The sequence below is a fragment of the Heptranchias perlo genome, chromosome 20, assembly GCF_035084215.1.
Source record: "Heptranchias perlo isolate sHepPer1 chromosome 20, sHepPer1.hap1, whole genome shotgun sequence".
Taxonomy (NCBI): Eukaryota; Metazoa; Chordata; class Chondrichthyes; order Hexanchiformes; family Hexanchidae; genus Heptranchias; species Heptranchias perlo.
In genome coordinates this window covers 1,954,244-1,978,522 of record NC_090344.1, presented here as the reverse complement: position 1 = coordinate 1,978,522, position 24,279 = coordinate 1,954,244, and the positions used below count along the sequence as shown (strand labels likewise).

Genomic DNA, 24,279 nt, shown 5'->3' with positions numbered 1-24,279 from the left:
CAAACTATCGAAAGCCATAAACTAATACAAAAACTTCAGAAGCCTTCAAACCAGGTAGGAATCCAATCTAGAATATTTTGACCCACAGGCTCAGATTGCGGAGAGCAAATAGCAGCTCACACTCCCACAGCGCTGCAGTATGAACATGTACCGAGTTAGCCTGGGTCACGACCACGGGACTCCACGAGTCTGGGAACATCAAAAGGCGCTCACTTAACAATTACCAACGATAGGTGCATATTTCTCCGGCAGACGATAGCTCTGCTGGTCGAGCAGAGCACTTCAAAAGAATAAATCTTTAGATCCTTGGTTCAATTCTATCTCAAAGGATCGAACAAACAGCGATTCGCTCAAGGCCACTCTTGTAAGTTTGCATTTTAACATTTTAGCGCTATGGCACAGGACGCCTCTTTTCCTTTTTCAAACGTTAAGGCTTTCTGTGTCTGCTCAAACACGGCTGCTTTGCTGGAGCATTTGCCTCTCCTCACCAGCAGGGAGTGCCTTCGAGCTGCAACACTTCAAACTGCACTCACTTTCAGGCAAAAAAACTTCCACCAGTCAGTCAGACAGACAGACTCTCGCTGCTCCCTCAAGCTCCGGGCGGCTGGTCCTTTCCGGTGACCTCGTCTGCCTTCCACAGGCTCGGGCTCTTCTCAGCATCATTCATGATTACTGTGGTTTTCCGTTCTGCTGTTGTTCACTCGCTGATGCTCGATACCGCCGATTGAAGCAAAGTAATTAATGTATTCAGGGAGCGGGCCAATCCAAAGCAAAATTTATCTGCTGGTCGTGGAGCTGCTTGGAGGCGAGTGCGAAGCAGCTGCTGTGAAGGACAATCCGTTCTTCTATTTCTTGCTGGTTTACTTAAAAATAAACCTGCCGGGGACGGATATCGGGTTGATTTTATGGAAGGATCAAATCAACAGCTGAGAAAAATCACTCCCCGCCAAAGGAACAAAAAATATCTCCGTATTTGTTCAGGATTAAATGCCGGAATTCAGAATCGAACCCACGCCTCCAGGAGAGGTGGAGACCAAAAAGCAGCGCTTTCGACCCGCGAGGCGATCCAAACTCCGAAACTGTGATTTACTGACCCTGATTTGCCCAATGAGGCGCCAAGAAAGTTTCACGTCGTCCGATTTTCGGTGGATGCTGTTCGAAGGCAAAAGGATCCCACATTGGTCAGAAATCAAACCTTTCAGGTGGTGAGCGTGAAATCGACCCCTGAACCACCAATACTTACATGATCAGTAAATGCATGTGTCCTTTTGGAATCTTATCTGAAAGAATATGCAGTCGGACAGAACTCCTGTGATAACCCAACTCAGTCTGATCGCCGAGTGGTTGAAGCGTTAAATTCAAGATCAAATGGAGTTTTCCTTCGCAAGTTTGAATTCTGCTCGCTGAATTATTGTTTAAAGATCCGTTCAATGTTCAAATGAATGAACTGGATCTAATTCACTTCATTTATCTCTCTCAGAGCATGAGAGATAATCGAGCGTGGCCGGCGCTTTCAATTGGTTGCCCAATGTACTCTTGCAAAATTCAAATACACAAGAAAGAATCTTGCCCAATCTGCAACTGAAATTCTGCTACTTTGCAGAACCACCCATTTATACTCGACTTTATTTACATGCATCTCTCTATCTCTCCCTGTCTCTTGTCTCTATGTTTTGTCCCCTGATGAACTTCTCAGTCTTCCTGGAATGGTAAAGGCTGATCTGACCTGCAACACCAGCAGGGAAAGGTAAAGAAAAAAAAGACTGAGACGGTCGGAAAAGTAAAGGTGCAACCCAGCTGATAAATTCGTTGCTAATGTCTCCACATTTATGTCTCTTCGCCCTCACAGTGAAAGAAAACAGCAATATGAGTAAAGTATACTTATGGTAGCTTGTATACTCTGACGATGCCGAGACAGATGCCAATGTAGCTTCAGATTAACTAATTCTGAAAATTCTTCTTTAAAAAAACAAGCCGTACATTGGAAACGAATTTGGTAAAGAGAGGCTAATATTGGCGACTGGAAATAGTTTGTCCATAAATTTCTGTACACAGGAACAGAAAACGAGATTGGGTGGACAGAAGCGGTTTGAAAGGATAGCCGATCGCCTGAAGACGGTGGTGAAATTTTAGACCGGCTGCACGACCTTTTACCCAGCGGCTCGTTGGTCTAGGGGTATGATTCTCGCTTTGGGCGTTTCACTAATTGAGTATGCGAGAGGTCCCGGGTTCAAATCCCGGATGAGCCCTGTTATTTCACTGCTTTTTCGTGAAAAGTCATCAATTGGATTCTGATATCTTTGCAGTTGTGAGAATTGAATTATATTTGAGCTCCAGACGACAGAGTGCAGAAGTTTCCTCGGCGCAACACACGCGGTGTAAATAAAATGGCTCAAGATGATGTGGAGATTGAAGCTGAATGTGAATTGACCCCAATTTAGGCGGGCTCATTGATATTCGATGACGGGATCGAGAACCACATATCCAAGTTTGTCGATGACATAAAGATAGACAGAATTGTAAGCAGTGCAGATGGAAGAATAAGATTACAGAGAGATATTACTAGATTAAGTGAATGGTAATGCCGTTGAATGTCAAGGGGAGGTGGTTAGAAAGTATCCAGACTGGCACTTGTCTGGCTCCAATGTTACTTGCCCCTTATCAGCCAAGCCTGGATGTTGTCCAGGTCTTGCTGTATGCGGGTACGGACTGCTTCATTATGTGAGTGGTTGCGAATGGAACTGAACACTGTGCGATCATCAGCGAACATCCCCATTTCTGACCTTATGATGGAGGGAAGGTCATTGATGAAGCAGCTGAAGATAGTTGGGCCGAGGACACTGCCCTGAGGAACTCCTCCAGCAATGTCCAGCGGCTGAGATGATTGGCCTCCAACAACCACTACCATCTTCCTTTGTGCTCGGTATGACTCCAACCACTGTAGAGTTTTCTCCCTGATTCCCATTGACTTCAAATTTACTCGGGCTTCTTGATGTCACACTCGGTCAAATGCTGTCTTGATGTCAAGGGCAGTCACTCTCATCTCACCTCTGGAATTCAGCTCTTTTGTCCATGGTAGGACCAAGGCTGTCATGAGATCTGGAGCCTATTTGTCCTGGTGGAACCCAAAATGAGCATCGATTAATAGGTTATTGGCGAGTTCGTGCTGCTTGATAGCACTGTCGACGACATCTTCCATCACTTTGCTGATGATTGAGAGCAGACTAATGGCGCGGCGATTGGCCGGATTCGAATTGTCCTGCTTTTTGTGGACTGAATAGCGGAACAGGCTCGATGGGCGAAATGGCCGACTCCTGTTCCCGTGTTCCTCATTGGTGCAGAATGTAAAACGATCCTGCATTGGCCAGGTATCAAACCCGGGTCGCATGATAAACAGGCGAGAATTCAACGCCAATAGCACCAGTCCTCGCATGGCCATTTGCTGCATGTGTCCATTTGAAATCCTGTTTGAAAGCACATGCAGTCTGGCGGAGGCACTGTGATAACCCTAAGCAGTATGACCGACAGCTTTGCAGGAACTGCTGTGTGCAGCTGCGATGGCCCAGTGTTTGAAGCGTGAGACTCATACCCCACTGGGGTTTTCTTGCACCGGTTTGAATTTTAGTCGGTGAGTTACTCTTTAACGATCTGTTCAATGTACAAATGAATAAACTAGCTCGAATTGACCGGGTTTACCTTTTTCAAAGCAATAGAGACATTCCACCGTGGCGGGCGCCCAATGTTCTCTTTCTAGATTTCAAGACATGAGAAGGAATATCTCCCAATCAGCATCTTAAATTCTGCTAGTGTGCAGAACCTGGCATTTATATTCTTTGTTTATTTTCTTGCATCTCTGTATTTGTCCCTGACTCTGTCTCTTGTCTCTCTGTTTTGTCCCCTGATAGAATTCTCAGGCTTCCTTGAATGGTGAAAGCTGATCTAACCGGCAACACCAGCAGGCTGAGACGGTAGAAAAAGTAAAGTTACAGCCCAGCTGATGAGTTCGTCGCCAATGTCTCCACATTTATGGAGCTTCAGAGCAATCTATTCTGCAAACTGATTATGATAATTCAAGTCGTGCATTCAAAACGAATTGCTGAACAGAGGATAATATTGTTCACTTGAAATAATTAGTGTTGAATCTGACATCGCTGTATATCGTGCATTGTACAAGAAAGCAAGTTTGGATGGGCACAGTGTTCCGAAAGGATGACCGATCGGCTGCGTGGCAGCGAAATTTTACAGTGGCTGCACGGCTCTGTTGCCTTTGGATCTGATTCCCGCTCAGGCAATTTCACTGGTTCAAATCCAGGAGCTCTTATTCACATTCACTGGATTTCCCACGAAAGCCTAAATAAAGTTTCAGTCTCTTCGGTCCTTCATAAATCCTGCTGTCGCAGCCTCTCTCACTCCGGGAGCTGGGGAACAGTGGAAAACTGATGGCTTTGTTGTCGCATCTGAAATGCGGCTTAGAACTGTTGTTTTTCGCCGAGACAGCGCTGCAGGAGCCTTTAATGATCTCTCACAAATCAGCTGAACACGGTCGGAATGTGCAAACCATGTTGCTTTTCCAAAATAAAGGAGTGACATTCATTGTGGAAACTCGGTAGCAGTCTGGTCTCGCTCACTGCACAAGTATCCATATCTGAATGAACCAGCTCTCCAGCAACCATTGAGTCCTCCCTTCGGACCCTGTCTGTGAAAAAGAATTCTGAGTGCCGTGTAGCCAATCTCGGATTTTTAAATATTTTTCATGTGCCTGCTATCGGACCGCAGGGTCACTGGTGGAATATCAGCCGTGCTCCGCTGGCAATTTTGACCGTGCATTTTCTTGCAGACAAAACACACATTGGAAACCTGGCGCAGTGAGTCAATGAATCCTGAGGTAAAAGTTATCCTGGGCGGGCTTAAACCACCAACCTTACAATTAAAAGCCGAACGCGCTGACCGATTACACCACAGAGACACCATGTGCTTTATACTAAACCATTAATTCACCGCGCTAAAGCTTGTGGCTGCAGTGACCAATGCAGCAGCTGTCTCCAATCGCTTTACTTTTATAAAATAAAGGGTGTGCAGCTTGCACGAGTGAAGATCTGCGCGGTATTATTTCTGAGCATCAGACTCAACTTGCCCCATAAATGCCTGTATGTTTGTTGGCTCAGTCTCCAGTGGTGGAGACGATTGGTTTCTTGAGCTGTTATTTGACCAGGCTCCATTTCAGTAATATTCCCGTTACCAGAAAATGAGATGAGATGAAATGAGCAGGTCCATCCTGCCGTTCTGTAACACTACACGGCATCTACAAAGTTGCCTCTTTACACTTACAGTGAAGCGGAGGACAGTTTTCACCACTAAACCAGCAAGATAGGTGACACGGTAAATAGTGCAGATTGGAGCAGAAAGTAGCAAAGGGCCATTGATGATAAAATTAGAGAACAAAACTGTGACAGATGGAGTTCAATGTGGGGAAGTGTGATATAACCCACTGAGAAACGAAAATAGATCACAGTATTTTCTAAATGGAGTGAAGTTCGGAACTGTCGAGGAGCGGAGAAATTCAGGGGTCCATCTCCAGAAATCTTTGCGTTAACTGACTTTCGACTGATCTTCTGGCTGGCAGCTGGTGTTGACGAGAGAATGGTTTCACCTTTGTGCTGAGGGTTCGATTCTCGGTCAAGGAAATAATTTTAACAAACCAATTGTGAACATTACGAATTTAATGCTCGAAACCGATGATTCTCTGTGAAAGATGAATAATTGTAATCGTCATTAATGAACCAATAACTTTCTGCTGCAGACCGGTGGAAATTCTGACGTAGTTAACGAGTGACAGCGAAACTTTGTGCTTTGCATGTTACGAACTTTCATCCGTTCTCATTTCCCAGACAATAATTTAAGAGTCTGTTTAAAAATGTTCAGTGTTTATGACACCAGGACTGTGATAGAGCTGTTGTTAAATTTAACAGGAACAAACAATTAGCGGCGCCTTTTCACAGGAGAAGCTCAGCCCTGGAGGGTCATCAGGAGTAACTTCCCAAATAACTTTTCCGCCTGGGATCCAACCGGATGTGAGGCGAACCTGACGACCGCTAAACGAGAGAGACCTTTGCTCAGTTCATAGCACTGTTTCGCTTCTCCGTTAGACAACATCACTTCTGTCCCACACTAAACGCCGCCAATCCTCTTCCGCTTTCCCTCACAAACATCTCAATGATCAAAACCTCACAAGTTACACAGGAAAAAATCTTCAAAATTTCAAAATCATTCAACTCCAGAAGGAACTAAGATGTTAATTCATGGGATTTAGGCGTCGCTGGCAAGGCGCGCATTAATTGCCCATCCCTAATTGCCCTTGAGAATGTGGTGGTGAGCCGCCTCCTTGAACAGCTGCAGTCCGTGTGGTGAAGTTTCTCCCACAATGCTGTTAGATAGGGAGTTTCAGGATTTTGACCCAGCGACGATGAATGAATGACGAATGACACCATTCCAAGTCGGGATGGTGTGTGAATTGGAGGTGAACGTGCTCTTCCCATGTGTCTGCAGCCGTTGTCTTTCTAGGTGTTGGAGGTCGCAGGCTTGGGAGGTGCTGTCGAAGAAGCCTTGGCGAGTTGGTGCAGTGCATCTTGTGGATGGTACACACTGCAGCAGATTAAAGTTGCGTTCAGTCAAAGTCGGTGTGTGAATGTCGTGTGCGTATTGTCTTCCTGAGAGACAGAGACAGGATTGTGACACAGAGCGACTACATGAACTTCGAAATGTGGCCATTCAGGTCCATAAAAAGGCAGACAGTTAGTCAAAGTCATTCATTCTGAAACATGATCCGGTACTTGGTCATTCAGTCGGGTAAGGATGCCTGCAGCCAACAATCAAAAAGCCTGACAATAAGGCAGAGACGCATTCAGACGGATATACAGGTAGACAGGCAGATAGACAGACAGACAGGCAGAGAAGCAGACCGTATCCTTTGCCTTTTATCCTGATTTGTCAGTAATAATTTTAAACAGCTTCTGGATTAGTCTCTTCCTTTAATCCTGTGCAGCAGCAGTGACAATAACTTTGTGGATTTGAGGGTTGAGCAGCAAAAAGTGTTACTAATGGGAGTAGTGGGACTGAGAAATGCTTAAACCGCCTGCACCCTGTAAAACAGAGCTCCAAGTATCGGTTTAAATAAAGTCCTGAACTGACAGAGGGGAGTGCAGATGAGGATTGAATTAAATCCCAATTCACTGAATCGAAACAAGGTTTAAATAAGTGAATCTTTCAGGAGTTGGATTCCTGAGCCTGTGTGTGAGCTGAAACTGGATCGGTCCCGTTCAGTAAAAGAGACCGGCAGGCGGATCCCAGACAGGGCTCAGGCCGGGACCGGGCAGCGGCTGGATGAGAGAGCGGGGCTCCTGCGCTGTTGCTGCGACTGCTTCCGCCTCTGTGAGTCCCTGCGGTGGCCGGTACTGATTTCCCTCTTATGGATCCGGCTCCAAGCGTTCATTGTGAACCTCGTGGCGCAACGGTAGAGCGTCTGATTTCAAATCCAAAAAATGCGTGTTCGAATTACGTTGGGGTTGTCGCATTTTCACCACGCTTCAGTGTCACTCTGTTTTATCGCAGGGCAGTCTTTTTGGGATGGTCCATTCACTGTGTGTAAAATAATATTTATCATAGAATGAACACACCACAGAAGGAGGCCATTCGACCCATCAATTCCTTACCTGCCTTTTGTAAGAGCAATCCCATTGGTCCCATTCCCCGTCCCTTTCCCCGTGGCTCTGCATTTTCCCCTTCAAGTATTTATCAAATTCATTTTTGAAAGCCACGATTGAATCTGCTTCCATCACCTTTTCAGGCAGCGCATTCCAGATCATAGCTACTCGCTGCGTAAATAAGATTTTCCTCATGTCGCCTTTGGTTCTTTTGCCAATCACCTCAAATCTGTGTCCTCTGATTCTCGACACTTCCGCCAATGGGAACAGCTTCTCTTTATTAACTTTATCTGAACCCTTCTATCAAATCTCCTCTGAACCTTCTCTGCTCTACGGAGAATAACCGCGGCACAGCGTAAATGCGGTCAATTAGCTCCAATTTATTTATTTGGGCATTAAACAAAACGTGACAGACTGACAAGGCGTTGTGCGAACGGAGCTCACTGCTTGAGTATAATAAATCCAATCGCTGCGTGGGCGCTGGGTTCAAATCCTACCACTGATAGAATTTCTGGCAATGTTCATTTTGACCTGTTCGCAGAAATCCCGATTGCAGTGCGATGGAGCAGAGGATGTGAAAGAAGCTGAAAGTGGAAGTGCAGATATTAATTCCATCACAGTGACTGGACACGTTTCCACAGGGAAAGGCCTCTTACCTTAAGATCCTTTCCAGCAGAGTGGGACAGGTGATCAGACTCTCGCGGCGAAATCGGTCAGTGCGCGGTCCTGACATGACAGTACAGGATCAGGAAATACCGAGGTTGTTAATTCGAGTCTCACCGAGATCAAGTAATCATTTTGCTTGTGAACATTTCGACCGGAGTTAAAGGTACAATTGGTGTGTTCCAAAATGCATCCATTCATTTGTATTGACACGTGGTTCCTCCGGACTACGCTGTTGTATTAGCAGATGAGATGTTCAGTATTACTTGTTTGTCGGAGGGAGGCTGCGGTTTTGGAGACGCAAACTATGATTTTGATCCATCGACAAATCGTGCGATTTAACTGGAGCTTTAAATCAGCGCCTTAGACCGCTCAGCCAGGATACTTTCCATCCGACACTTCTGGAGCTAGTTTTACAGGAACAGAACTACTACAAGCAAGAATTCTACCCCTCAAGCCCCAATGCTCGCACGGCAGCAGGATGCATGTGTCCAGTTAGAAACCTGTCTGAAGGAACATGCAGTCTGACAGAACCGGAAGTCCAGCAGATTGACTTTCGGTCTGAGATGATGTTGAGTCTCCTCCTTGAGAGTGCTTCTCCAATCCAGCTCAGAATGGATTTAGAATCATAAATTCTGGTTTGACTGGAGCCACTTGTGCAAGATGAAGTGCAGGGAGCAGTTTCCCGTCCTTGACGGACATTAATGATCCTGTTGCGGTTTTGCTGCAAAATATCACTTCCCAGCTCCCGAAACTAAAACTCAACTCTGGTGGGACTCAAACCCACAACCTTTGAATACCTCCTCCAATCATTCAGTAAAAGTCCAACACGCTCTCCATTGCGCCACAGAGTCAGTTATGTAGTATGCGGGAGAGCGGGGATCTTGTGCTGTGGTTGAGGCGGTCAGGCTGCTCCTGCTTCCGCTTCTCACATTCCCAGAGCCGCGGCGACAGTCTGCACGGATCACCCTCCAATGGATCCGGCTCCAGCCGCTTGTTGTGGGCCTGGTGCAAGAAAAGTCGCGTCTGACTCCAAATCAGAAGGCTGCGTGTTTTGAACCAGTTTGAAATCACAGCATTTTCACCGTGGCTCAGGGTCCTGCCGATAGATTTTTGATCGGGACAGTGTTTCAGTGATGGGATGTTCAGTGTTTGTGCAACAATATCAAAATTAAGTTTGATACATAAATTAGCTTTTTTTCTGTTACTTTCTATTCACACCCTCTCCAGTTTTATGTAGAAACAGTTAACAATGTTTAAAGGATGTGGTGGGCAGTGTTTGTGGAATCCGTGTAATTAAATTGGATACTTTCATCAGTTCCTTCTCCAACCCAGACTCTTATCATTAGATTTGTAGCTTCACCCTGTTTAAAATAGGTTACTCAGTGATATAAATAAATCAGTTACAACCCCGAAACCTCAGCGGGTTTATTTGTTCCAATGCTTTATGATGATCTCGATTTCCATTGAAATTTTCAATCAGCAAATCCCAACGGGTGTTTTGGGTTTGACAAACTAATTTTTTACTTGCCTGGTTCCTGGAAATTATCCAGTGGGGATTTGCTTACCCGTACAGATATAGAAATAAATACATTCCATCATTTCACAAATGACAGTTGTGTAAATAAATATATCGCGATATCCAACATGGAAAAGCAGCTCTTCATGTTCTTAAACAAATTTCCTCATTTTATTTTATTAATCCACTTACGTTTCAATGTAAAACATATATTCAGAGCATCTCTCTAAACTTAAAGAATGGTAAAACAATTGCAGGTTTTACAAACACATAACATGCGATCGTATAAGTAAGATTAAGGCTGACTTTGTGAAATTTTTATTCTAATTATCTTTATGATGGTGCGAAAAATATTTCTCGATGTCCGTCCCCAACTTAATAGAGAAACTAAGATGAAAACCAAAAGGATTTTTCAAAAACTATTTGGAGCGATTTGATCGGTTCCCCTTCTCCTTTCTTTAATTGTTACCTTTTGCTAATTGTTCATCTTGATCCGTTTGCTTCATTTTTTCCAGTCATTTATGGTGAATTTTCTATCCGTTAACGTTCTTAAATATTTGATTTGTTTGTTCCCTACCTCTTCACTTGTGATTTGTCGACCTTCAGGTCAAAATCTGAAACAGAAATGTGTTTATATTCAGGCGTGACTCTGAAGTGTGAGACCGAGAGGTGATGCCGGATGTGTGACCGAGAGAACAACTGCTCGAGGCAGAACTGTCTCCTTACATACCCCGTGTGGCATTGCTCATGGTAGGTCGGATGACAATGTTTTATATTGACGGAACGGCTATGTATATAACGCAGAACGGATTTTACTGCTGCTTTAACTCCACAAACTTTAATCACCATAAATGACCAAAGTCTCAGATCAGTAAGAATTGAATTGCTGTTGGTGAGGGGAGTTTGCACATTGGAAGGAGTTTATACAATTACAGCTCCAGGTGAAACCTGCAAACCTCCCTCGCCTGTAGATAACGTCACTATGAGATGTCCAGCTTTCTTTGCGCTTCTGGACTTCTGAAGTGTGATTGAACCTTCCCAAAAGTTTCCTATAATTAGTGAGGAAGGAAGGTATCAGTGTAAATGTGATATATAAACGTGGATATTTCACTGGGTACCATGGGAACCTGATACACTGCTCATTCCAGTTATTTGTCCAGCAGGAAACTGAAATCATTCTCTTCAACTCTACTCGCCCGAAGGAAAAGGAAACAAACAAAACTGCTCAGTTCTTTGTTTTAGCTTCTTCTGCTGGTTTACGTTCACTCACCGAGAAAGTGACAGAGAGACTGAGAGATTGGATTGGCTTTTTCACTTTGTAATCGATTATACTTTGTACTTATTGTAAGAGACGGTTCCATCCCAATTGTCATGTGCCTGATATTCTCATTAATACTATGATGTGTTCAAAATGAGTTTCTGCTAATTTTACAAAAGCTGAACAGCGAAACTGCTCTGAAACGAGTTTCGCTTCGTAACTTTTAATGGAGAAGGGTTGCTGGTTGTAACTAAATTAGTTTGTAAAATCAGCCCTCTGGAACAGTATCCTCGAAACGTGTTTCGGACACATTGTATGAGAGCTCCATCTGTCCAATGAAGGAACACTTCCGCACTGCAGTTCTGGAATCCTTTCCTTGTTGACTCCGAAACTAATACAAATATTATTTTGTTAAAGATCATTTTGTTGTTGAACTCACAAATTGGGTAAATATCACATCGGAGGCTTAAGACAATAAAGGACCCGATGAAACAGGCACTTTGAGCAGCGAAGCCACGGAGCCAAATCAAGCTGCAAAATCACCATCTCCTCTCACTGACACCTGTCAGATACTCGCCACTGTGTGTTGGAGTTTGAGGCCGTTTGGTTCATTTCGATTTCGCTTGCACATTTCGCTGTTTTTATCTGTCAACCTGTCGGTTGATTCTGAATGAAAAGTGAAATAAAATACATCAACTCCCATGAATTGGGCCAGTGGCGCAATGGATAACGCGTCTGACTACGGATCAGAAGATTGTAGGTTCGACTCCTACCTGGCTCGGGTTTGTGCAATTTTATCTCTGACACTGGGGAACGAAGAATCAAATTTCCTGATAAGATATTGTTTATGGTGAAGCAGGAAAGAAAACATTCCATCTTGAAAGATTCAGGTTCAATTACAAAAAGAAACTGTGACCACAACGTTTTCCAACAAGCCGCCTTTTAGTTTGATGTCAGACACACGAACATTGCAGCACGACGTGGAGGCACCGCGCTGATGACCTTCAGGTGTATCCGGGCCGTTCAGACACTTCGTGTGACACAAGAGCTTTCCAATCCCCGCCAGCTCCTGGACGCCGAGACGTTCGTTGAAAGCAGCATTCACCGACAGGACCGCTATTCCGCTCCCTTTGCCGGTCTGCAGGAAATCCGATGCTGAAAATACAAAGTAGGACGGACAGTATCTGGAAAACAGTTATACTTTCAGTGTTCAGACTTTGGTGAGAACTATAAACAGGACTTTGGATACATATAAACTAGGTGTGGAGTAGGAGTGCGCTGTTCTTTCATAAACTATGGGTGTGTATATATGAGTGTGATGTTTATGTATGAACTGTGGGTGTGTATATATCAGTGCGATGTTTATATATGAACAGTAGGTGCGTATATATAAGTGCGATGTTTATATATCGACTATGAGTGTGCATATATGAGTGCGATGTTTATATATGAACTGTGGCGAGTATATATAAGTGCGATGTTTATATATGAACTATGGGTGTATATATATGAGTGCGACATTTTTATCTAACTATGAGCGTATATATATGAGTGCGATATTTATATATGAACGGTGGGTGAGTATATCTGAGTGCGATGTTTATATATGAACTCTGGGTGTGTATATATGAGTGCGATGTTTATATATGAACTGTGGGGATGTATGTATGAGTGCGATGTTTATATATGAACTGTGGGGATGTATGTATGAGTGCGATGTTTATATATGAACTGTGGGTGTGGAGATATGAGTGTGATGTTCATACATGAAATGCGGAATGACCGGGAGGGGCAATTCCCCCTGGGGTTATATGTTCTTCCAACATAAGGACACAAAGATCAATTAACAGTGGGGTGGAAATAGCTCAGTTGGGAGGGTGTTTTACAAAAGGTCTAAAGATCTCGGGTTTTTGCAGTTTGAGTTATTTAATTTCTGCTTCTTTGAATCCGAGAATGGTTACAGCACGGAAGGTGGCCATTCTGCCCATCGAGTCCATGCCGGAACTCTGCAAGAGCAATCCAGCTCGTCACACTCCCCCGCAGTTTACCCGTAGCCCTGCATTTTTTTCCCTTCAAGTACTTATCCAATTCCCTTTTGAAAGCCACGATTGAATCTGCCTCCAGCGCTCACTCAGGCAGTGAATTCCAGATCTTAACCACTCGCTGTGTAAAAGCGTTTTTCCTCATGTCGACTTTCATTCTTTTGCAATCACCATAAATCTTTGTCCTCTGGTTCTTGACCCTTCCGCCTGTGGGAGCAGTTTCTCTCTATCTACTCTGTCTAGATCCTTCGTGATTTTAAATACATCGATGAAATCTCCTCTCAACATTCTCTGCTCCAAGGACAACAACCCCAGCTTCTCCAGTCTATCCACGTAACTGAAGTCTTACATCCCTGGAACAATTCTAATAAATGTTTTCTTCACCCTCTCTAAGGCCTTCACACCCGTCCCAAAGTGCGGTGCCAAGAACTGGACATAATACTGCAGTTGTGGCCGAACCAGTGCTTTATAAAAGCTCATCGTAACTTCCTTGTTTTTGTACTCTTTGCCTTAATTTGTAAAGCACAGGATCCCATATGCTTTTTTTAAACCGTTTTTCAGTCTGCCCTGCCACCTTTAAAGATTTGTTCACACATACCTCCAGATTTCTCGGTTCCTGCAGCTCCTTGAGAATTAAGCCCTTCAGTTCAATTCGCCTCTCCTCGATTTTCCAACTAAAATTTATCGCGTCGCTTTTCTACGCGTTAAATTTGATCTGCCATGTGTTCGTCCATTCCACCAGCCTGTCTTGTCCTATCATTATCCTCTTCAATGTTCATTACACTTCCAAGCTTTGTGTCATCTGCAAATTTTGAAATTGTACCCTGTACACCAAAGTCCAATTCATTAATATATATCAAGAAAAGCAGTGGTCCGAGTACCGACCCGTGAGGAACACGACTGTAAACCTCCCTCCAGTATGATAAACAACCGTTCACCACTGCTCTCTGTTTCCTGTCACTTGAGCCAATTTCGTACTGCCACTGCCCCTTTTATTCTATGGGCTTCAACTTTGATGACAAGCCTATTATACAACACTTTATCAAACGGCTTTTGGTAGTCCATATATACCATGTCAACCACATTGCCCTCATCGAATCTCTCTCACCTCAACAAAAAACTCAATCAAGTTAGTTAAACACGATTTGCCTTCAACAAATCCGTGCTGCTTTCCTTAATTAATCCACACTTGTCCATTGGCGATTAACTTTGTCTCGGATTATCGTTTTCTTAAAGTTTGCCCTTCATCGAGGTTAAACTGACTGGCCTGTAGTTCCTGGGTTTATCCATTCACGCCTTTTTGAACAAGGGTGTAATATTTGCAATTCTCCAGTCCTCTGGCACCACCCCCGTATCTAAGGATGATTGAGTGATTATGGCCAGTACCTCCACAATTTCCACCCCTAATTCCCTCAGCAAACTAGGATGCATCCCATCCGGACCAGGTGACTGATCTACTTTAAATACAGCTGGCCTTCCTAAGTGCTCCTCTTTATTAATTTATAGCCCATCTCGTATCTCGAATACTTTTTTTTCTGTAACTTCTTCCTTGGTGAAGACAAATGCAACGTACCCAAATGCAACGTACCCATTTAGTACCACAGCCATGCCCTTTGCCTCCATCCGTAGCTCTCAGTTTTGGTCCCGAATCGGTCCCACCCCTCCTCTTCCGACCCGTTCACTGTTCATGTGCCAAAAGAAGACTTTTGAATTCCCTTTTATGTTAGCCACCAGTCTATACTCATTCTCTCTCCATGCCCCTTTTTTGCCCTTTTCACTTCCCCTCTGAACTCTCGACTGTATTATCAACCTGACATCTGTCCAACGCCTCTCTTTTCAACTTACTCTCTATCTCTTTCGTCATCCAGGGAGCTCTTTGCTTTATTTGCCCTACTTTTCCCCCTAGTGGGAATGTCCCTCGACTGTACCTGAACCATCACTTCATAAAGGTCGCTCATTGTTCAATTATAGTTTTCCATGTCAATCTTTAATTCCAATTTACCGGGGCCAGATGCGTTCTCATCCCACTGAGATTGACCTCCTCCAATTGAGTATTTTTACTAAGATTGGACAGAGTCCATTTCCATAGCTATTCTAATCCTTATGATACTGAATGCTGCTCCCTAAATGCTCCCCCACTGACACTTGCTCCACTTGGCCCGTGTCATTCCTTTGAACCAAATCCAGCAATGCCTCCTTCCTCAGTGGGCCAGAAACGGACTGGTCGAGAAAGTTATCCTGAACACATTTCAACAATTCTTCCCCTTCTTTGCGCCTTATTTTCTGGTTATCTCAGTCTCTATTAGGATAGTTGAAATCCCCTGTTATCACTACTCTCTGGCTTTTGCACCTCTCTGTAATTCCCCTGCAAATGTGCTCCTCTATATCCGTCCCACTAGCTGTTGGCCTATAGAATACACCAAGTAGTTTAATCGCACCTCTATTGTTCCTTGACTCGAACTCAGTACCCAGGAGAAATTCCCTCGGTCCTGGGAACTTTGTATTAAGCAGAAGTTAGCAGCAAAAAGTGTTCGTGGTGGGACTGCGAAATGCTTAAACAGCCAGCACCCTGTAAAACAGAGCTCCAAGTGTCGGTTTAAATAAAGTCCGGAACTGACAGAGCGGCGGGCAGCTGAGGATTAAATTAAATCCCAATTCACTGAATCTAAACAAGGTTTAAATCAGTGTATCTGTCAGGAGTGAGATTCCTGACCTTTTGTGTGAGCTGAAACTGGATCGGTCCCGTTCTGTAAAGAAAGAATGGCAGGCGGCTCCCAGTCAGGGCTCAGGCCGGGACTGGCAGCTCTCCGCTGGTAACGGCTGGATTCGAGAGCGGGGCTCCTGTGCTGATGCTGCTCCTGCATCCGCCTCTTCGAGTCCCTGTGGCGATCGGTACCGATCTCCCTCCGATGGATCCGGCTGCAAATGCTTGTGATGGACCTCGTGATTCCAAATCAAAAAAATGCGTGTTCGAATTATGTTGGGGTCATCGCAATGTTTCAGTGTCAGTTTGTTTTTTTTAGCTGTGCAGTCTTTTTGGGATTGTCTGTTCACTGTTTATAATAACATTTATCATAGAATCATAGAATGAACACACCACAGAGGAGGCCATTCGACCCATCAATTCCTTACCTACAATTTAGAACATAAGGACATAAGAAATAGGAGCAGGAGTCGGCTAATCGGCCCCTCGAGCCTGCTCCGCCATTCAATAAGATCATGGCTGATCTGATCCTAACCTCAAATTTAAATTCATGTCCAATTTCCTGCCGGCTCCCCGTAACCCCAAATTCCCTTTACTTCTAGGAAATTGTCAATGTCTGTTTTAAATTTATTTAATGATGTAGCTTCCGCAGCTTCCTGGGGCAGCAAATTCCACAGACCTACTACCCTCTGAGTGAAGAAGTTTCTCCTCATCTCAGTTTTGAAAGAGCAGCCCCCTATTCTAAGATTATGCCCCCTAGTTTTGTTTCACCCATCCTTGGGAACATCCTTACCGCATCCACCCGATCAAGCCCCTTCACAATCTTATATGTTTCAATAAGATCGCCTCTCATTCTTCTGAACTCCAATGAGTAGAGTCCCAATCTACTCAACCTCTCCTCAAATGTCCGCCCCCTCATCCCCGCGATTAACAGAGTGAACCTTCTTTGTACTGCCTCGAGAGCAAGTATGTCTTTTCCTAAGTATGGAGACCAAAACTGTATGGAGTATTCCAGGTGCGGTCTCACCAATACCTTATATAACTGCAGCAATACCTCCCTGTTTTTATATTCTATCCACCTCACAATAAAAGCCAACATTCCGTTGGCCTTCTTGATCACCTGCTGCACCTGCATACTAACTTTTTGATTTTCTTGCACTAGGACCCCCAGATCCCTTCGTACTGCAGTACTTTACAGTTTCTCGCCATTAAGATAATAACTTGCTCCCTGATTTTTCCTGCCAAAGTGCATAACCTCACATTTTCCAATATTGTATTGCATCTGCCAAATCTCCGCCCACTCACCCAGCCTGTCTATATCCCCTTGAAGGTTTTTTATGTCCTCCTCACTCTCTACTTTCCCTCTCATCTTTGTATCATCTGCAAACTTTGATACGTGACACTCGGTCCCCTCCTCCAAATCGTTAATATAGATTGTAAAGTGTTGGGGACCCAGCACCGGCCCCTGCGGAACACCACTGGCTACTGTTTGCCAGTCCGAGAATGAACCATTTATCCCAACTCTCTGCTTGCTGTTCGATAACCAATCCTCCACCCATGCCAGAATATTACCCCCAATCCAGTGATTCTTTCTCTTGAGCAATAATCTTTTATGTGGCACCTTGTCGAATGCCTTCTGGAAGTCTAAATACACTGCGTCCACTGGTTCCCCTTTATCCACCATGTACGTTATGTCCTCAATGAACTCAAGCAAATTTGACAGACATGACTTCCCCTTCACAAAGCCATGCTGACTTTGTCCTATTAAATTATGTTTATCCAAATGTTCCGCTATTGGCTCCTTAATAATAGACTCCAAAATTTTACTCACCACAGGTGTTAGGCTAACTGGTTCATAATTTCCAGCCTCCTGCCCACAACTCTTTTTAAATAAGGGTGTTACATTAGCAGTTTTCCAATCTGCCGGGACCTTTGCCGAGTCCAGAGAATTTTGGAAAATTATTACCAAAGCATCCACAATCCCGACTGCCACTTCCCTCGTGACCCTAGGATGTAAGCCATCAGGTCCAGGGGATTTATCCGCCTTGAGTCCCATTAATTTACTGAGTACCAATTCCTTAGTGATTTTAATCGTATTTAGCTCCTCCCCCTAGTGCCTCCCGTTTGTCCAGTGTTGGGACATTCTTAGTGTCCTCTACCGTAAAGAATGAAACAAAATATTTGTTCAGCATTTTTGCCATCTCCATGTTTCCCACCATTAATTTCCCGGTCTCATCCTCTAAGGGACCGACGTTTGCCTTAGCCACCCTTTTTCTTTTTATATAACTATAGAAGCTCTTGCTATCTGTTTTCATATTTATTTTCATAATCTATCTTCCCTTTCTTAATCAGTCCTTTAGTTACTTTTGCTGTCTTTTGAAGACTTCCCAATCTTCTATCCTCCCACTAAGTTTGGCTACCTTATATGTCCTTGTTTTTAGTCGGATACTATCCTTAATTTCTTTACTTAGCCACGGATGGCTGTCATTTCTTTTACACCCTTTTTTCCTCAGTGGAATATATATTTTTTGAAAGTTGTAAAATAACTCCTTGAATGAGCACCACTGCTCATGTACCGTCTTACCCTTTAATCTATTTTCCCAGTCCACTTCAATCAATTCCGCTCTCATATCATCATAGTCTCCTTTATTCAAGCTCAGTACGCTTGTTTGAGAACCAACCTTCTCACCCTCTAATTGGATATGGAATGTAACCATGTTATGGTCACTCATTCCAAGGGGATCCTTAACTAGGACATTATTAATTAATCCTGGCTCGTTACACAGGACCAGGTCCAAGGTTGCTTGCCCCCTTGTAGGTTCAGTTACAAACTGCTCAAGAAATCCATCCCTAATACACTCAATAAACTCTTCTTCAAGGCTGCCCTGCCCAATTTGATTTGTCCAGTTAATATGATAGTTAAAATCCCCCATAATTATAGCTGTTCCCTTATTACATGCCCCGACTATTTCCTGATTAACGCTTCATCCAGCAGTGTTGCAACTATTAGGAGGCCTATATAGTACGCCCACTGGTGTTTTCTCCCCCTTATCATTCCTTATCTCTACCCAAACTGTTTCATTGTCCTGATCCTTTGTCCCAATATAATTTCTCTGTATTACAGTGATTCCTTCCTTTATTAACACCCCACCCCACCTCCCCTTCCTTCCTGCCTGTCCTTCCTGATTGTTAAATACCCTGGCATATTTAATTCCCAGTTGTTGTTACCTTGCAGCCATGATTCTATAATGGCCACAAGATCATACCCATACGTCGTTATTTGTGCCGTTAGCTCGTCCATTTTGTTACGAATGCTACGTGCATTCAGATAAAGAACTTTCAAATATGTTTTGTGACACTTCGTTCCTGCTTTTTCCTTTTTTAACACTTTACCTTTTAGTCCATACCTTCTGTCCCTTCCTGACACGCTTTCCTCTGTCTCCCTGCTCAGGTTCCCAAACCCCTGCCACAGCTTTGATGCTTGGTTAATCGCCTTACTCCTTCTAGTTTTTATTTTATCTGTCGAGCCTAAAGTACACTTTCTTTCCACTGCTCTACGCTTTTCCCTTTCACTTGTTCTTGAACAACTTTTTGTACTATTTCTATTGTAGATTTCCCCTGGGTCTTCCCCTCTCTTGCTGCTTTCAACTTTATTCTCTTCTGACTCCCCGCTCAGGTTCCCATCCCCCTGCCGCTCTCGTTTAAACCTTCCCCAACAGCACTCGCAAACACCCCCTCGAAAACATTGGTCCCGGTCCCGGAATTGTTTTACCATTCTTTAAGTTTAGAGAGATGCTCTGAATATATGTTTTACATTGAAACGTAAGTGGATTAATAAAATAAAATGAGGAAATTTGTTTAAGAACATGAAGAGCTGCTTTTCCATGTTGGATATCGCGATATATTTATTTACACAACTGTCATTTGTGAAATGATGGAATGTATTTATTTCTATATCTGTACGGGTAAGGAAATCCCCACTGGATAATTTCCAGGAACCAGACAAGTAATAAATTAGTTTGTCAAATCCAAAGCACCCGTTGTGATTTGCTGATTGAAAATTTCAATGGAAATCGAGACCATCACAAAGCATTGGAAAAAATATACCTGCTGAGGTCTCGAGATTGTTCCTGATTCATTTATATCACTGAGTAACCTATTTTAAACAGGGTGAAGCTACAAATCTAATGATAAGAGTCTGGGTTAGAGAAGGAACTGATGAAAGTATCCAATTTAATTACACTGATTCCACAAGCACTGCACACCACATCCCTTAAACATTGTTAACTCTTTCTACATAAAACTGGAGAGGGTGTAAATAGAAAGTAACAGAAAAAAAGCTCATTAATGTATCAAACTTAATTTTGATATTGTTGCACAAACACTGAACATCCTATCACTGAAACACGGTCCCGATCTAAAATCAGTCGGCAGGACCCTGAGCCACAGTGAAAATGCTGTGATTTCAACCTGGTTCAAAACACGCAGCCTTCTGATTTGGAGTCAGACGCGACAGTTCTTGCACCAGGCCCACAACAAGCGGCTGGAGCCGGATCCATTGGAGGGTGATCCGTGCAGACTGCCGCTGCGCTCTGGGAATGTGAGAGGCGGAAGCAGGAGCAGCCTGACCGCCTCAACCACAGCACAAGATCCCCGCTCTCGGCAATGTTACATAACTGACTCTGTGGCGCAATGGATAGCGTGTTGGACTTCTACTGAATGATTGGAGGAGGTATTCAAAGGTTGTGGGTTCAAGTCCCACCAGAGTTGAGTTTTAGTTTCGGGAGCTGGGAAGTGATATTTTGCAGCAAAACCGCAACAGGATCATTAATGTCCGTCAAGGACGGGAAACTGCTCCCTGCACTTCATCTTACACAAGTGGCTCCAGTCAAACCAGAATTTATGATTCTAAATCCACTATGAGCTGGATTGGCGAAACACTCTCAAGGAGGAGACTCAACATCATCTCAGACCGAAAGTCAATCTGCTGGACTTCCGGTTCTGTCAGACTGCATGTTCCTTCAGACAGGTTTTTAACTGGACACATGCATCTGGCTGCCGTGCGAGCATTGGCGCTTGAGGGGTAGAATTCTTGCTTGTCGTAATTCTGTTCCTGTAAAACTAGCTCTAGAAGTGTCGGATGGAAAGTATCCTGGCTGAGCGGTCTCAGGCGCTGATTTAAAGCTCTAGTTAAATCGCACGATTTGTCGATGGATCAAAATCATAATTTGCGTCACCAAAACCGCAGCCTCCCTCCTGTAAACAAGTAATACTGAACATCTCATCTGCTAATACAACAGCGTAGTCCGGAGGAACCACTGCCTTCAAACATACAGGCAGTTATGAGCCTAATGCTCAGAAATAATACAGCAAAAATATTCACTCGTGCAAGCTGCACACCTTTTATTTAGAAAAGTAAACTGATGATGGACAGCTGCTGTATTGGTCGCTGCAAACTCAAACTTTAGCGCGGTGAATTAATGGTTTAGTATAAAGAACATAGTGTCTCTGTGGTGTAATCGGCCAGGGCGTTCGGCTTTTAATTGAAAGGTTGGTGGTTTCAGCCCGCCCTGGATATCTTTTACCTCAGAATTCATTGCCTCACAGCGCCAGGTTTCCAATGTGTGTTTTGTCTGCAAGAAAATGCAGGGTAAAAATTGCCAGCGGAGCACGGCTGATATTCCACCAGTGACCCTGCGGTCCGATAGCAGGCACATGAAAAATATTTAAAAATCCGAGATTGGCTGCACGGAACTCAGAATTCTTCTTCACAGACAAGGTCCGAAGGGAGGACTCAATGGTTGCCGGAGAGCTGGTTCATTCAGATATGGATATTTGTGCAATGAGCGAGAGCAGTCTTCTACCGTGTTTCTACAATGAACGTCACTCCTTTATTTCGGAAAAGTAACATGGTTTGCACATTCCGACCGTGTTCAGCTGATTTGTGAGAGATCATTAAAGGCTTCAGCAACGCTGTCTCGGCGAATAACAACAGTTCAAAACCGCATTCCAGATGGGACAACAAACTCATCAGTTTTCCGCTATTCCCCAGCTCCCGGAGTGAGAAAGGCTGCGTTATCAGGATTTATGGAGGACCGGAGAGAGTGAAACTTTATTTGGCTTTCGTGGGAAATCCAGTGAAAGTGAATAAGAGCTCCAGGATTTGAACCAGTGAAACTCCATGAGCGAGAATCAGATCCAAAGAGCAACTGGCAACAGAGCCGTGCAGGCAATGTAAATTTTCGCTGCCACGCAGCCGATCAACCATCCTTTCAGAATAGAATGTCCATCCAATCTCGTTTTCTTGTACAAAATATGATGTACAGCGAGATCAGATTCAACACTAATTATTTCGAGTTAACAATATCAGCCTTTCTTCACCAAATTCGTTTTGAATGTACGACTTGCATTATCCTGAAACACTTTGCAGAATGAATTGCTCTGAAGCGACATAAATGTGGAGATATTGGCTACGAATTCATCAGCTGGGTTGTAACTTTACTTTTCCGACCATCTCAGCCTGCTTGTCTTGCAGGTTAGATCAGCCTTCGCCATTCAAGGAAGCCTGAGAATTCTATCAGAGAGACAAGAGACAGATTCAGTGACAGATAGAGAGATGCAAGGAAATAAACGAAGAGTATAAATGCCAGGTTCAGCAAACTAGCAGAATTTAAATTGCTGATTGGGAGATATTCCTTCTCGTGTCTTGAAATCTTGAAAGAGAACTTTGGGCGCCCGCCACGGTGGAATGTCTCTCCTGCTTTGAAAAGGGTAAATGCGTTCAATTAGCTCCACTTTATAGATTTGGACATTGAACAGATCGTTAAACAGTAACTCACCGAGTATAATTCAAACCGGTGCAAGAAAACCCCAGTGGGTTATGAGTCTAACGCTTCAAACACTGGGCCATCGCAGCTGCACACAGCAGTTCTTGCACAGTTGTAGGTCAGACTGCGTGACTGCGTAGGGTTATCACAGTACCTCCGCCAGACTGCATATTCTTTCAAACAGGATTCCAAATGGACACATGCAGCAAGTGGCCATGCGAGGATTGGTGGTGGTGGCGTTGAATTCTCGCCGACTTATCATGCGACTCGAGCTTGATACGTGGCCAATGCAGGATCGTTTTACATTCTGAACCAATGAGGAACACAGGAACAGGACTCGGCCATTTCGCCCATCGAGCCTGTTCCGTTATTCAGTCCACAAAAAGAAGGACAAATCGAATCCGGCCAATTGCCGCACCATCAGTCTGCTCTCAATCGTCAGCAAAGTGATGGAAGATATCGTCGACAGTGCTTTCAAGCGGCACGAACTCACCAATAACCAATAAATCGATGCTCAGTTCCCTCTCACTCCCCACAGAAGCAGCAGGAGATGCCACTTTCAACTGGCAGTTGCTTCAAACGATGCCCGATAGACTGCGTTGTCTTGCAGCTTTCCCAGGATCAACATTTGATTCGGTGGGTCAATATTGGGAAATTGAATGATTTTCACCGGCAGCTTGTGGCAGTATATCACCTCATTTGCTATTTCATGTACATGTCTACTTGCACTTGGTGCTGTTATTGCCTGAACATCAACTTCTGTCCCAATAGTAGTTCGAACAGAAAATGCTATTTTGTGCGAGCAGCTTGTCTGGCCCGAAAATGACCGGAATTACAAAGGGGCAAGTGGGAAAGGCCGCGTTTGTCTGCTTGTTCACAGCAAAGAATGTTCAGCGTTACCTTGTGGTCTAGTGTTTCGCATTTGGCGCTTTCATCGCCACGGCAACAGTTCGATTGGTGTCTGTCTCAACATCTGCCTATTATACACTCTACCAAAAGTATACTGTACTCGAATTGCTGATTTTTTCACTGTGACGGCGAAGAGACTTTAGTGGACCTCAGTTATGAATTCATCAGCTGGGTTGCACCTTTGCTTCTCTGACCTTCTCCGTCTTCCTATCTTTACACTTCTCTGCAGTTTCGATCATCCTTGGCCGTTTAATAAAGCCTAAGAAGTCCATGAGGGGAAAACACAGAGAGTCAAGAGACAGATTAAAGTAAAGAAACAAATGTCAAGTTCTGCAAACGAGCAAGAATTTAACACGGAGCTCGGGAGAGTTTCCTTTCAATGTTTTTTAAGAGACCATTGGGCTCTCGAATTAAACACGTCTGCTGAAATATCTCTTTGAAGGAGAGAAATGCTGTTGGTTAAATCTGGTTCATATTTATTTGAGCTTTAAACAACATTAAGAAACGGGACCTCGCTCAGAATGAATCGTCAAATATTCCAAAGCGAGAATTATACCCCGAAAATAAGAAGCCACCGGTAATATATCACCGGTAATGAACCACTGCAGCCACTGCAGAATTCGGTGCCACCCACAGCCGATCGGCCATCCTTTCAGA

The 24,279-nt window shown here is 44.0% G+C and overlaps 4 non-coding genes across 4 annotated transcripts; 3 read left to right on the top strand and 1 right to left on the bottom strand.

Moving 5' to 3' along the window:
- The first annotated feature begins 2,159 nt into the window (after positions 1–2,159).
- Positions 2,160–2,249, top strand: trnap-ugg (transfer RNA proline (anticodon UGG)). Its single transcript is given in 2 exon segments — positions 2,160–2,195; positions 2,214–2,249. It is a non-coding gene; the product is annotated as a tRNA-Pro (tRNA).
- A 6,876-nt stretch (positions 2,250–9,125) lies between these two features.
- On the bottom strand, positions 9,126–9,217 carry trnak-uuu (transfer RNA lysine (anticodon UUU)). Its single transcript is given in 2 exon segments — positions 9,126–9,161; positions 9,181–9,217. It is a non-coding gene; the product is annotated as a tRNA-Lys (tRNA).
- A 2,631-nt stretch (positions 9,218–11,848) lies between these two features.
- On the top strand, positions 11,849–11,921 carry trnar-acg (transfer RNA arginine (anticodon ACG)). Its single transcript has one exon. It is a non-coding gene; the product is annotated as a tRNA-Arg (tRNA).
- An 8,643-nt stretch (positions 11,922–20,564) lies between these two features.
- On the top strand, positions 20,565–20,656 carry trnar-ucu (transfer RNA arginine (anticodon UCU)). The gene is given in 2 exon segments: positions 20,565–20,601; positions 20,621–20,656. It is a non-coding gene; the product is annotated as a tRNA-Arg (tRNA).
- Positions 20,657–24,279: the final 3,623 nt, after the last annotated feature.